At 41.7% G+C, this 15290-nt stretch overlaps 1 protein-coding gene across 1 annotated transcript in view; it reads left to right on the forward strand.

Annotated features, from left to right (window-relative positions):
- The first annotated feature begins 82 nt into the window (after window positions 1-82).
- Window positions 83-15290, forward strand: part of BPIFC (BPI fold containing family C) — a 48517-nt gene continuing 33309 nt past the window's right edge. Inside the window, exons 1-3 of the mRNA XM_010970479.3 lie at window positions 83-1124; window positions 2769-2867; window positions 9339-9433. The gene's annotated coding sequence lies outside the window, so the exon portion shown is untranslated. The remainder of the gene's footprint in view (window positions 1125-2768; window positions 2868-9338; window positions 9434-15290) is intronic.

The raw sequence follows: 15290 nt of genomic DNA on the forward strand, positions 1-15290 counted from the left end.
CCGCCCCTCTTTTGAGGGCGCCCCCTAGAGCCCACCCCGCGAGCGGGCGGCTGGCGGCCTGCGCGGAGCCAGGCCGCTCGGGAACTCGCGATCGATGACTCGGCATGCAGCGGCGCCCCTTGGGAGCGCGAGGAGCGCACTGCGCAGGCGCTGAGCTGCCGCGGGGCGCGGGTATCGCCGCTCTGCGGCCGGTGACTGTGTGCGCCTCTTTACAGTTGTGCATGGAGAGCGTTAGGGTTGGAAGGGATGCTGCAGACCGTACTGCTCACCACTCCGCAAAGCCCTGGTGTGCCTGGTTCTTACCCCATTTTCTTGTGGCGCCCAGCTCCAGCACCATCCGCTCTGAGAAACCAAGCCCGGGCTCTGGTAGTTTCCCCCTGTTAGAGCAAAATTTGTGTCGGAGAGTATATTAGTAATCTCTCGCTGCAAAACAGCCACCTCAAAGCTGAACAGATTAAGACAACAAACATTTATCGTCCCACAAGTTCCATAGATCGGGAAATTGGGCACGGCTTGGTCTCGTGAGATTTAACTCAGTTGGTCAAGGCTGCAGTTACCTGAAATCTTGACTCGAGCCAGACGATCTAACTCACATGACTGCTGGCAGGAAGCCTCAGTTTTTCACTGCATGGACTTCCCCATGGGGCCACTTGAGTGTCCCAATGACATGGAATCTCGCTTCCCTCAGAGCAAGTAATCCCAGAGATACCAAGGCAGAAGCACAATGCCTTTAATGATCTAGCTTCAGAAGTCACATACCATCACTTCAGTTGTGGTCTACTGATCACAAAACTCTTCATTGTGGTAGAATCAACCCAAAGGCATGAGTACCAATAGACAGGGACCATTGGGGGCCGGGAGGAGACTGGCTACCACAGAGGGTCTGGCAATAATGATAACGATAACTTAGATGAGAAAGTATCATCAAGTTTCATCCTTGCATAATAGCTATTTTCCAAATCATTATAAAAGAGTTGATTAACGTTCTTCCCAATAGGTGGCAGTACTTGTCCACAGTCTGACCTTCGTTAAATAAACATTATTCATTAAATAAACATCAGCTTTGCGCCAGATATTATCCTAAGTGCTGAAAAGCCATGTTCCTACCTGTGCAGTGTGTACAGGTAAGTGAATCACCTTCTTGTAGTAGAGCATTAAAAGTCTCCTGTTTACGATAGAGATAAGAACAGTCCTGGGGGTTGGGATACACAGGGAAGGATTGTTGTGTTGGTAGGGTTCTTTCGTGGCAAGCAATATGGGATTGAGGAAGGATGGCTGGACCAGGGTGGCTCAGTGTGGCCAGAGTGGATACAGTGGCTCAATGAGGACAGAATGAGTATATCCCAGATAAAGAAAAGCCTTGAGCTAAACAAAGGATTTGAGACACATTCTAGAATGTATGCGAAGCCACTGAAGAGTTTTAAGCATGGGGATCTTTACCAGGGTTCTTAGTTCTGAGCAATAAAGCATAACTCTGACTAAGCAGAAAAGGAGCATATTCAAAAGGATACTGAATAGCTTGAGGAGTTCTGGGAGGGCTGGAGAAGTGACACCCGCTTAAGCTTCCGGGAGTGATGCCCAGATCCATGCTGAAGAACTGGCCTGATGAGGAAACTATCATGACTGGGACTGTTGCTGCCACCCCACCCCACACTGGAGGAAACTGCTGTCACTGCTGCCAGGAACCACTGGGGAATGGGTGCCACCTTCAAATGCCAATGTTTTTGCACCAGCAAAATGCCAAGCTTCCAAAAGAGCCTGTTTTCTCACCTTGTTCTCTTCTAAATCAAAGGCTCAAAAGGACACATCTGTTTGAGGGAGACTGAACCCTGGCTGCAAAGGAGACTGAAATATAGGGTCTGAAATCCTTCCTTGGGGAAGTGAGAATTATAATATTTGTATTTCTCCAAATGTTGGAAGACTGTCCAAAAGATAATAGGAGACTGTGAGTCTGAGAGGTGTATACCACAAGGGGCATGTGTCGGATCTGAAATGTAAATCTGTCACTGGTAGAATGTGGGGGATATATTAGATCAGGGTTTCTCAACCTCAGCACTATTAACATTTTGGCCTCATAAGTCTTTGTTGTGGAGGCCCACCCTGGACCTTGTAGGATATTTAGCAGTAGCCCTGATTTCTATCCACAAAATGCCACTAGAACACCCTCCCTCAGTTGTGAGAACCAAAGATATCTCCAAACTTTGCCAAATATCCCCTAGGAGGAAAATTGCCTTGAGAACCACTGGATTAGTGACTAGCCCCGTTAGGAGGCTCTTTTGGTAACTGGGAGAAGAAAGAAATTAGTGAAATGACAGTGGGAATGAAAACATTGGGATGAGAAGGGAAGGTGTTTCAGAAGTAGAAATAATAGAACTTGGAAAATGGTTATATTTGGAGTCTGTATCAGTTAGGATACAGCGTCAGCTGCTCTAACAGAGATCTGAAATAATAGTGACCTTAAGCAAGATATAACTTTATTTCTCTCTGAAATAAATTCTTGGAGAAAGTAGTGCAAGGCTACTATGATGTCCATCTTTGGAGAACATTTACCACAGTTCACCTCAGAGTACTACATAAATCTAGATAAGTTACTAATCTATAAAAATGAAAATGGTAACAAAAATATACCAGACAAGTATGCTGTAAAGATTCAGTGAGATAATATCTTTTGGGTTTTGTTTTAAACCACTAAGTTTGTGGTAATTTGTTATGACAACCATAGAAAACTAATCCACCTGGAATCCTTGTCTCAACCCTTTGCCCAATAGAGTATAAGCACTGGGATGGAGGAAGTAATCCAACCACAGGAGTGTAGGAGGGTACTGGAAGAGGACCAGAGCATCTCCAAAACACAGCCAAGATTTAAGGTACGCTGGAGGACGATCCTCCAAAACAAAGAAGTTCTATGAGAATATTATATACCCCTTCTCTCAACTATCTCCCTCCTTGAGAATTTGTTTATTTCTCTTTTGAAGGATGTCACCTTAATGTTTGCAAGCAACAGGCACTGCAACTTTCAAAGCATTCAGAAATACCTAATGACAATGCTGAGCATCTTTTCGTATACTTATATGCCATCTCTATACCTTCTTCAGTGAGGTGTCTGTTCACATCTTCTGCCCACTCTTTAATTGGGCTGTTTGTTTTCTTATTGTTGAGTTTCCTTTAGTTTTCTAAATATAAATCAAATTTCTGTACATGACAAAAACACTTTATAATCCAGCTGGAAACCACTTTCTTCAGTCTTCCTAGTGACCCCTCACATATAGACTGCTCACACTGCGCTACTCCAAAAAGCCTCTCCTCCTCCCCTTTACATCCTCTCCACCAAGTCAGCTTGCTTCTGTGCTTTTGCACATGCTGATCCTTCTACCTGGAATACCTTTCCTACCCTTTTTTTAAGCAGAGTATGCTGCTTCTTCCTTTTGCTCCAGGAGCACCTGGAACATACTTTCCAATGTTATCCATCAGACCATAGTGCAATTATTTGCACACCAGACTTTCTCCAATCCTAGGTTATGAGTTTCTCAAGGAGAAAATGCACGTCTTATCCATGTTCAACAACTCTCAACCCCCACCTCCAATGTTTAAGCAAGATTTAAAATGACATAAAGATACTCATGCTTATCTCAGAATTCTTGATATACCTGCTTGGAAAAGTAAGCTCTTCATTCTGTCTCTACCAGAGAAAGTCAGGTTGGCCTTAGTTTCAATATTTTCTTACAAATAGAATCCATTTTCCTGAATCTTGAGCTTTAATCTGCATACCAATAGTTCTCACACTTTGGAGTGTCTCAGAATTACCTAGAGAGCTTGTTAAAAACACAGATTGCTGGACCCTACCTCCAGAGTTTCTAATTTAGCAAGTCTGGACAAGAGCTTGAGAATTTGCATTTCTAATGATTTCCATGTGATGCTACCATAAACCACACTTTGGGAACGAACTGGTCTATACCATGTGATCTTGCTGTGGTTGTGGTTGTTTTTCACACTTGGAAAAGACTTTTGAGGTAGCTGTGCTTGGTGAGAAATTGAAATGGGCTTTTTAAAATGTTGTGAGTTGAAATTAGATCCATGCAAGTTAGAAAAAAAAATCTTCAGTAGTTGTTGAAATGATTAAGACCCTATCTGTGGACCAAATGAAGATGTCTGGAACCTATTAAAAGGAAAGAATAAAAATACTCTTGGAAAGCAAACAAGAAGGAGGCATACAAGAGACAGGGGCAAAGTGGGTAGGGGAACATTAAGGATTTTCAGGTTTGATCTGTAAACTTCAGTATTGTTTGAATCTTTTACCAGGAAAATGTATTTACATATTTATTGGATAATTAAGAAAAGTATCATTAGGATACTAGAATCTGATCCTTAAGAGGAGCGATATTTTCTACTGCAAGGGCTAGATGGAATAGTTTAATATACTTTATTTTCTTGATTCTCAACAAAGGCCTATCAAGAGACATTTGGCAGAGTCTGGAGACATTTTTGTCACAATTAGAGTAGAAGGGAGTGGTGCTGCTAACACCAGGGTGCCAGGGATGCTGCTACACATCCTACAATGCACAGGACAGCTCCCTGCATAGAAGAATTGTGTGACCAAACTGTCAGTAATGCCTAGCTAGAGAAATCCTTGTCTAGTTGAATTGGCCTCACACCAGTGATTCTCAGACGTTTCAGAGTTGTATCACACTGTCTTGTTTGCTTGAGTTCACAATATTCCTCGTGTTTCATAAAAGTTATATGAATGTACATTTAAATTTTTGCATGAATATAAATTCACTTTGAACTGCAAAAAATAAAAAAAGTAACTCCCTTTTAGATAACTGACAATAACTGGAGGTCACTGGGTAAATAGGTTTGTTTACTTTTCCATACCAGGAGGGAGTCACTGCCATAAATCATTCCAGAGTGTGACTGGTTGGGGAGGCCATGATCTGAGTCAGTCATCAGTGTCCACCCAGAAATGTCATCACACAGACGTAATGGGAGTATGGTCTGGGACCAAACTGGGGAGAAAGGGAGAGAGGCTGCCAGGCAATAGGGTGATTCTACCAGATGTCTCTCCAGCTCTTCCAGAGTGAACTGTAAGGTCATCTCTCTTAAGAGTCATGCTAATTCCAGGCAGCTTCCTCTGGTCAGGAATAAATTAGCAATTTCAAACAAACACATGTATCACAGATTCAATTAGCAGCTCAGAAAACCAAATGTGTTGCCTAACAACAGCATCCTTCTCTCTCCTCACCTTCCACATCCCCTAGACTGTGGGTTGCCCTTTAATGACCTTCCTAAAGGCAGCTTAGCAAAGTTGTTAAGTGACTCCCGGAAGCAGAACACCTGGATCCTGAATTCTGGCTCCATAAACTAGCTGTGATGCCTAAACTTAGGCAAAATTATTTAACCTCTCAGTTTCCTCATCTATAAAATGGAGATAATATTATTACCTCAAACAGTCTTGATGGGAATTCAATGAGTCAATATACAGATGATACCCAGAGCATAACAAAAGCTCAATAAATGTTAGCTCTTATTTTTCTCTTCCTCTCATATCCCTCTTCAAGTTTTCCTTTTAACAAGATTTCACCAACTACAAAATGTTGGAGGATGGTGAGGGACAAGAGCTCAAAGTATCTTTTGCCCTCAAACTGCTTTATCTGGCTCTTCCCTCCATATACACAGAATCCCTGTTCCCTCCCACTTTTGTCTCCCACAAAGAATAACATAATTCATTTCCAAGCTTAAAACAAGTCATAATCAGATAGCTTCTTTCTATACGGGCATAGCCCAGACATTCTAGAAACCAAGAACTAGGATGCTCAGTTCCTTAACACTGTATCTTGACATTTTTCTTTAACGAACAATTATTCTAGCTAGTTAACTATGATTTTTCTTTCTGAGTTTTAATTAAAGGTGTCCCTTGATCTGCAGAGACTAACACTGTCAGCCACTAGTAAGTGAAATAATTAATCTTGCATTCTAGATTGCCATCGTGGGTAGGCTGGATAGATAGGAGTTCCCAGCAAATCTTTAGTTAAATCTGAAAAACTAAAATAAATAGCAAAACTGGATATAGTGATGCTGGCTTTTGTTGTTGTTTTTAATGATGAATTTGGCAAATTTTCCCTGAAATGATTCCTTGAACAGAAAGGAAGACTTCAGTTGATTTCTAAGGCCCCAAATGAAATAAAACTATCTGTACTTTCTTCTTCTTTGTTCCCTAAACTCCAATTATTTGAGCCCCTTTTTCCAAAATTATCCCATATCCCACATGAGTTGTACTGTTATTTGCTTTTTTTCCCCATAAATCAACCCAACCCTTCTTAAAATGTATATAAATTTGTTTAAAAGGGAAAGCTTTTATTAATTTCCAAATAGAGGGTAAATGTAAAAAATAAATACCATGAAAATTAAGCTCTGTATGTTTCTTTAAAATAAAAACTGTTCAAAATAACTTTTAAATTAATAATTGAAAATAATAATAGAGGAAATACAGGTAACCATGCTTCTAACTTATTGACACTGTAGGAGAAACTTAAATGTGCTGGCTCACTTAGTTTAATTCTCATAATGATTCTTCAAAGTAAATGTGGTCCCTACTTTTATAGATGATGTTCTGAAACCCAAGTAAATGAAGTAAATTGCCCAAGGTCCCAGAGTTGGAGTGGACAGGCAGGTCCATGTGAGGCCAGCCCTTCAAGGGCTGCAGGGTTGGAGTCCCCCTGTTTCATTCTCTCTCCTCATCCTACATCCAGGCCATCCTTTCCAAGATCTCTCCCCAAATCCTGCGCCAAAAGCCCAAGGATACACAACGACTCAGGTTTTCACCAAATATGGTTAGACTTTCAGGCCTTGTGTCCCAAAATGAAAAATTAACATGTGCACCAGGAAAAATACTGTTATTTTACAACATTCAGCTTCTTCTAAGTCTAGCAGATTTTTATGCAGCTGGTTAATGGATGTGAAAAACAGGAGGCTGAGCAAGACCTAAGTCTTTCTGACAGAGAAAAGGAATGGGTGGGGAGAGAGTTGGGGAGCAGGGGAGGAGGGTAGAGGTAAGAAGCTGCTCTGGGGAGGAGAGACGAGAGGTAGAGAGACAGAGACAGAGAAGAGGGAGAGAAGAGAGGGAGTGATGCTGCCACCCGGGGAAGATTCAGAGGAAAGGACAGAAATATTTAGAGATACTTTATGAATTTTTCCCATGTGATGTGTCATGTCATTCATCTTCTTCCATGTCTGGTTCTGTTTTTTTTTTTTTCCCTAATGTACTAAAAATAGTCACAATGCAATTTCAAGTGTTTATCTGTGTTGCACCTGAAATTATCCCACATCCCTCCTGTAGCACATGCACCAGGGAAAACAGCCTCAGGTGATCTCACCACCTCTGTGGCTTTAATACCACCTCTAGGATGATGACTTGGAAATTCATATTTCCAGCCAGCTCCTCGAAACTCCAACTACCCACCTGATATAGCCATTTAGATGTTTAATATCATTATTTCTGCCCTTGCTACATTCCAGACACACTGGCCCACCTTTGCTGTTCCCTCCACCCATTCCCTTCAGTGCTTTGCCTGCCTGGCTTCTAATGCTCAGATCTCAGCTCAAATACACCTCCTTAGAGAAGCCTTCCTGGACCATCCTAAAAGAGGAAGCCCACTTCCCCCAGTTACATTGCCCTCCCAATTACAAGACCACCGCAGCAACTACACACCCTTATTTCCTTCGTAGCACGTTGTAGTCTACACGTTTAATTTTGTCTTGTTGTTTGCTTGTTTATTTTATATCTCTATCTGCTAGAAGATAAACTCCTTGTGGACATGAATTTTATCTTTTTTGCTGAAGAGAAACTTGTACATAATAGGTGCCCAATATCTGGATTTAATGAATGAATTAATCTATGATGACTGACAGTAAATAATTCTATGAGGAGAGTGTCTTCAGGCTCATATCGCCATTGATATGACCACATACTAATCAATAAAAATTGTACAGCCCTTCACAGTTTTAAAAGCACATTCTCATAGGTTATTGCTGTGGTCTGAATGTTTGTGTCCCCTCAAAATTCATATGTTAAAATCTTAACCCCTAAAGGTAGTGATATTAGTAGGTGGGGCTTGGAGGTTAAAGCCTTGTAAAAGAGGCTCCAGAGAGATCTTGAGCTCTTTTCACCGTGTGAGGACACAGCCAGAGGATCTGGCTATGAACCAGGAAGAGGAGCCTAACTAAGACGTGACCATGCGGGCTCCTTAATCTTGGACCTCCCAGCTTCCAGAACAGTGAGCAATAAATTTCTATTGTTTATAAGCTATGTGGTCTTAGCTTATAAGCTTAGCTTAGCTTAGACTGGCCTGTTATTTTGTTGTAGCAGCCCAAACAGACTAAGACAGCTATCAACATCTTTTTTTCACCAGCACCTATCAAGGTAAGTACTATTTTTATCCCCACTCTTCCCCTAAGGAAACTCACGTTAAACAGGTACATAAACTTAGAGGTACGTTAGATGAGAAACCTGAAAATTTGTCAGAAGTGCGGACAATGCCAAGTGAACGTGCCTGTTGTTCTTCCTAGTTTTCCCGGGACTGTCCTGGGGTTAGTACCGAAAATCCTGCATCCTCGGAAAACCGGGACAGTTGGTCACCTTGTCTTACCCAGAAAATTGTAAATAAGACATTAGACATTTCATATAACCATGTCCCTGGCCATGTGAAATGCAACGACTAAAACATGAGGAATGAGAATGGGAAGGAGTTACATAATAGTTGATGAACCTATCTAACGTACTTCAAAGGCATGTTTGGAGAGGAAGTCATTAATAACCTGAAAAGGAGCAGACATTCAGAGATGCCATCTGTGGTCCTACCCTGAAAGATAAAGATGGTAACTAGGTCAGCCTAGATATCAAGCCTCATGCTTTCAGAATTAAACTGATCCACCAAAAGTCCAAAAGATATTCTGGGCAGTAGTGGAGCCATCCACTGCAGGCACCCTGACCAGGAGAAACTGACTTGTTATCCCAGAAAGGAAAATTCTTCCTCTTCCAATTCAATACAGTTTAACATCTTATTCAATACATTGAAATTCTTGACTTAAGCCATTCTGGTAAAGTAGCCATAACACTCACAGAGGTGTGTGTGTGTGAGCGTGCGCGTGCGTGCGCATGTGTGTGTATGTAGGGAGATAATTATTGCATAGGTGGCATTGTCTGCTCATTTAGGTAGAGACTGAAGTGTTCCTTCATGTCATTGGGTAATTGAAGTGAAGCAATTATGTATCACATTTTGAAAGAGGCATTTAAAAAAAATCCACCACCAGATGATTCAGACTTAATTATCTCGTCCTTGCAGCAGCTGAGTTCAAGGCTCAAGTGGAGAACACATCGACTTCAAAGGCAGAGGGAATCGAAGGTGCTCCCCAGCTTTGGACACTTCCTCTACTTGAGGTAAGAATCACGAACAAACTTCAGGTCTCTGTCTGTGCATAGTCTCCCAGTGGGAATTACCCTCTCACTGGAGGTATCCCAGATCTGGTAGAACAGCTTGAAAAGCCAGCTGTCACATTTGCTGAATTATTATTGTCTGCCTAGGTTTTTCTGTGTTCTGTGTTTTATGTCACTCATGCCCACCAGGAAGGCTGTGAACAGCTCTAAAACAGAAATGAGAGTTGGTTTGGACTACATGTTAATTTTGCATCATTCAGCAATGCTCAATAGTCTGGACTTATTTTTGCCTCCACTCCTGTGGGGAATTCAGTATGGTGGCAGAAAATTCTAACTTGTCTTTCAGCTGATGTGGTTAAGATTAAGGAACTGCTGTGATCTCCATGCTTTGGGAACAGCTCTTAAACCATATCAGTGACCTAGATCCTGCCAGAGCAAATGACCTCCCCACCTGCCTGGATTGTTTAACTGGTCTGTGTGAAGTATGGAATTTGGGGAGGAAAGACTTGGTGTAAATTTTCAAGGCCTTTGTCATTAGAGATCTTGGTACAAAACCAGATGTGTGGGCTGAATCCCTTGAAATATTCTCCAGTTCTGCCCATATTCCATACTTGTTGATTTAGACTTCTTACCAATTTTATTATTTATCTTAACCATTAGGTTGGAATATTCTTATAGAACAGGCTTCTTTAAGCCAATTGAACTTAATTTTTCAAACTTTGCCTCTATTTTAAGGGTTACATTTCATTCACTCATCATGCCTTTAATCAATTTTTCCATAGTCTATCGAAGCTCTCCTTCATGAGTGGTAAGTGGATCTGTCTCAGGAATTTTCTAAGTAGTGCTTGAGTTTTTTTATTTCTAGTCATCAGAATGGCTCGGGTAACAGCCATCTAATTTAGAAGTGTTGTTTTGTCCAGACATTGGTATGGAAATGTAGTAACTTCTGTGGTTTTGAATATTGGAAAGAAACAATTCCTCAGAAGCAACAAAATAGGTAACTTGTTGGCAGGTTTTTAAATCATCTTGGATCTCTTCTTTCAACAGGCAACTCACTCTGCCCTTACTTGTCGGCCAAATTACTTAACCTTTTAGAATCATCTCCTTACTTGACAAGGTTTCATTCCTCCCCTGCCCATAAATTAGCATCCTAATGAAACAATTCAAGTGAAAGGTGCGTACAGTCCCTCTCTTTATAGCCCAGTAATTTAATTCACTTGTAAAACTTCTAGAGGAAAAATATGTTTTCTATGTGCAGTTTTGAGTTCCTGGCTCTCCAAGTATACCACTTCAGAAACTTCCTTTAACCAAGAAGTGAAAACAGGTTTCTGCTGTTGGAAGGGAATTTAAAATTCCATTTGTGCCGAACAAAAATACAAAGGGATTTGCACTTTGATGCTTGAAAATTTCCAGATGCTTAATGAATATTTCCACATTTAAGATGACATCAAGCAACTCCTATTTAAATGAATTGCCAGATGAAAATGAAAAATCTAAAGCTTATCAAGTCATTAAATGAAAAAAATTATAAACACTAGAATTAGGAGCCAGAAGAACAGGTTTGATTCCCAGGTGTGACTTACTATGTGAACTTGGGCAGGTCATTCAGACTCTCTAAGCCTCAGTGTCCAGATGTCTAAAATGGGGAGAGGATAATAGTAACATTTACCTCAAAAGATGGTTGTGAGTTTTGTAAATGGTAGAGAAACACAAATTTATTATTTTAATTGTTATTCCATTCACAAGTAATATCTCTGCTTTGGCTTATTGTGCTTTTTAACTATAGAAATGGAGAGCTATTTATGTGATGATTTGGTTGTCTCATTTTTTTTTTCAATCTTTTTTAAACCTTCCTTAGTTAACCAGAATCTTGTAAGCCAGTCAGTTGGTCAATTAGCAAATATTTATTGTGCCCAACAAAAATACAAAGGGATTTGCACTTTGATGCTTTGACTATGTGCCAGGCAGAGATATAATTTCTACATTACTTTGCATACAGTCTAGTGGATATAGACTTTTTGTTCTGACATTTTTTTCCATTGCTTTCTACTACTATGTATATGTCTTCCTTTTTTAAAAGATCCCTCTCTTGTAATAGCCTATAATGGGAAATAATCTGTATATATATATAGATGTATATATATAGATATAGATATAGATATAGATATAGATAGATAGATAGATAGATAGATCGATCGATCGATCGATCGATCGATCTGAATCACTTTGTTATACACCTGAAACTAACACAATATTATAAACAACTATGCTTCAGTTTTTTTAAAAACCCCTCTTATGCCTGCTTGGGCATGACATATCCATTTACAATTCTTTGCCTACAGTGATACTAGCATTACTACACATCAGTATGGCCTCCACCATTTGTTAAAATGTGGAAGCACAGTTGATAAATAGCCACTAATCTAAGCCCCAGGAGTGTTCCTCTCATTCCCATAGTCCCATCCACCTCTGCCTATCCCCCTCTTCGGGATCCCTGGACCACCCACCCAAGACAACTAAAGGAGCAAGGAAGGCCTAGCACAAATGGCAACTGGGTGTAACTGCTGTATCCATCCTGAGTATAAATGTTGTTAATATCAACCTGCCTCCCAGAATGTAGAGGACCTCACACTTGCTTATCCCACTCCTCACATTTCCTCCTTAGTTTACTCATTGCTTGATTAGAGACCCTCCTCTCCTACTGGAATTCCTTCCCCTTGTCTCTCAGTCTCATTCCTCTGTGCTCCCCTTAGTGTTGTATTCACCCTAATCATCCTCAGGCCCCCGCCTTAGCCCGGCACCCAGCACTGCTGCCCAGGTTCTTCCTGTAGATTCTCCTGTGTTACCCAAACCAACTCCACAGGGCTGGGACATCACACTGAAGGCATAAGGCCATAGTAAGTGTTAAAATATTGAAATACCTCAGTATCTAACAGTAAATAGTTACTTCTCTGAGTCCCCCACCCCACTCTCCAGTACCCCAACCATACTGGCCACTCCTCAAAGACTACCCCTGTCCTGCCCATGATCCAATACCTAACCTCCCTGACCCTGCTCCAGGACTGTGGCCAACATCTGTTCTGATGAGTGAACATGCTCTCCTAGTGTATAAATGCTTCGTTAACCATCTCTGCAGAGAACCATAAACAATGTAGAATCAGAGAAAGGGCAATTCCTTCATTTATGAGTCATTGATTCATCCTACCAACACTTACTAATCACTCACTGTGTCCAAGACACCAAGCCAGGCTCTAGCACCTCCAAACCTGATGAGGCCTTTCCCCTCATGGCGCTTACATTCTATAGAGGAGACAGACAATAAGTAAGAAAATAAACATACACATGAATAATATATATTTCTACCAGGGGTTCAGAAGGAAATGAGATTAGCTTCGGGGAGTCAGAAATGGCTTCAGAAAGAAGGCTATGTTTACAATGGACCTTGATACACAGGGTTTCTGCAGGCCTAAGGAAAGGGGAATGGCATAAGCATAGGCTTTAGGCAGGAAACAAGGTATGAGTTTAGGAACTTGTCTGCACAGGAAGTACACAGAGGGGGCTCCTGGGAAATCAAGTGAGAAATATAATGGTTGAATGCTTGACTGAGCCAGCCTCTTCTCATACCTAAAGTTGGGCTTATACACTACAGAACAGGCACCTAATTCTCAGCTGTATGGTCCTCTAGCAAAACACCGTCATGAGCATTCACTGATCTGAGCAAAGTTCCACTGTATGAGTTGGGCAGCTTGAGCACTAAACAAAATACCAGCACAAGGGGTGAGGGAGCAGACCTTTCTTTCCCCACAAGCTGAATATGCTGGTGTGGGGTTTTCCTAAAACACTTTATACTGGCACCACTTTGTGCTGGAAGGCTGGTGTATCTCCAAAGGGCACCTTTTCCCATTTCACAGAAAAGCCGAAGATAAGCTAGCAACAACCCTGCTTGAACATTCCCTTTCCTGGTCAGACTGCTCTGTTCCTTTCAAATAAATTCTCTGGAACACCCCTTTGTCTACATCATCCCATTCCTACCTGTATGGTGTTACCCAAGAGCCGACACAACACCCTTTTATCCAACCTCTTGCTTATATTGGCCACGCACAGACTCTCTCTCCACACTCCCCCGCACCCCACACACACACCTCTTACAAAGACCTTTGCATTTATCTGGACTGCTTCCGAATCCCAGTCCCTCTTTGAATCCTTCCCAGAGCCACCTGGCCTAATTCCTCCCTCTGTCTAAATACATGACCCCTAGAACTTTCTTTTCCTTGGCCACTCCCACAAATGCTTCCCTGATTTATTTCATGTTTGTGTGTTAACTCAGTGGGTATCTGTGTGAATGCAGTAATGATAGCTCACCCAGCTTATAAACTTCCAGAACTAGAAACAAAGCTTGTAAATGGATTACTCACTCAACTATCCTTAAAAGAAATCTATGTCACTGTTGCTGTTGGTATCTATGCCTCATTCATCAGGAAAACGGTGTGGCATTAATTTATTGAGACCATTGATTCTATGTCAAGTGCTGACAATATAACAGTGAATAAGATGTGGTTCCTCTCCTGGGAGAAGATATTTATTTAGGATTTTTTTGTGTGAGTATCTACTACATGCGAGGCATTGTACTAGACTCTGGAGTTACGGAAAAGACACAATCTTTGTGATGAAGGGACAGGCAAGTAAAGACATCACAATGCAGGATGGTACATATTAAGATCAAGGACTGCCCTGAGTACTGTGGGAACTCAAAAGGTATACCTGGTCCACTTTATGGTCTCAAGGAAGAGACATCCATTCATTCAATCAATCATCCAATATTCGCCGATTGCCTACTATGTGCCACTTGCAGTTCAAGGTGCTGCAGTAATGAAGTTCTTCCCCGAGAAGCCTAAAAGTTCCAGTAGGAGGGACAGAAAATAAATAAATAAATAACTGTAGACAATGCTAGATGATGACAAGTGCTATGGAGAAAAATAAAGCAAGGGAGGCATGAGAAATATCAGGGTCATGGGGGAGGGTGTTTTGTATAGAGTGGTCAGGAGAGGCTTCACCGAGGTAACACTTGAGATACCTGAAGAAAGTGAAAGGCCCAGCCATGTGATTATCTGGAGGGTGACTGTTGTTCCCAGGCAGAGGGAACAACAAGTGCAAAGACCCCAGGATACAGGCTTTTTAGAGTGATCAAGAAAGATCAAGTCAGCTAGTGGGGCTGGGGCCAGGTGAGCCAGGCATGTGTGTTAAGGAAAGAGGTCAATAAGGAGGTAGAGGTGTGGAGCAGAGCAGGGCCTTGCAGCTGGTGGAAGGGCTTTGGGTTTTATGACAAGTAAGATGGGGAACCACTGGAGGGCTTTAATGGGGTAGGGAATAGGGGTGACAAGATGACTTTCATTTTAAAAGGCCACTCTGGGTGTAGTGTGGAGAATAGCTAGGAGGGGGCAAGGGAAACAGAGGAGGCCAGTAAGGAGACATTTGTAAAAATCCATGTGAAATGATGCTGGCTTGGTGTAGAAGTTGGAGGTATAGTGGAGGAAGTGATGAGCCTGCCTGCAAGCTCATCATGTGTCAAATGAGCACGGATTCATACATATTGTACAAAGTGCAGCGGAAGCATAGAGAGAAGGTGATGAGCCCAGTTCAAAATAGCATGGTGATGGAAGCTTTCCCAGAGGGAACCTTGGAGCTGGCCCTGGAGGTTGCATTCACCATACAGGTGTAGGTATGTGACCCAGAGGCAAAGAGACCAAGGGACAGATGTATGTGCATGCGTGTTTACATTGGGAGGGCTAAAGAAAAAGCCCTCGATTATGAGAGAACTGACAAGTTGAAAAATAGCAAATAGCTCAGTGTGACCAGCTCA

The sequence above is a fragment of the Camelus bactrianus genome, chromosome 12 (assembly GCF_048773025.1).
Source record: "Camelus bactrianus isolate YW-2024 breed Bactrian camel chromosome 12, ASM4877302v1, whole genome shotgun sequence".
In the NCBI taxonomy this organism is placed as follows: domain Eukaryota; kingdom Metazoa; phylum Chordata; class Mammalia; order Artiodactyla; family Camelidae; genus Camelus; species Camelus bactrianus.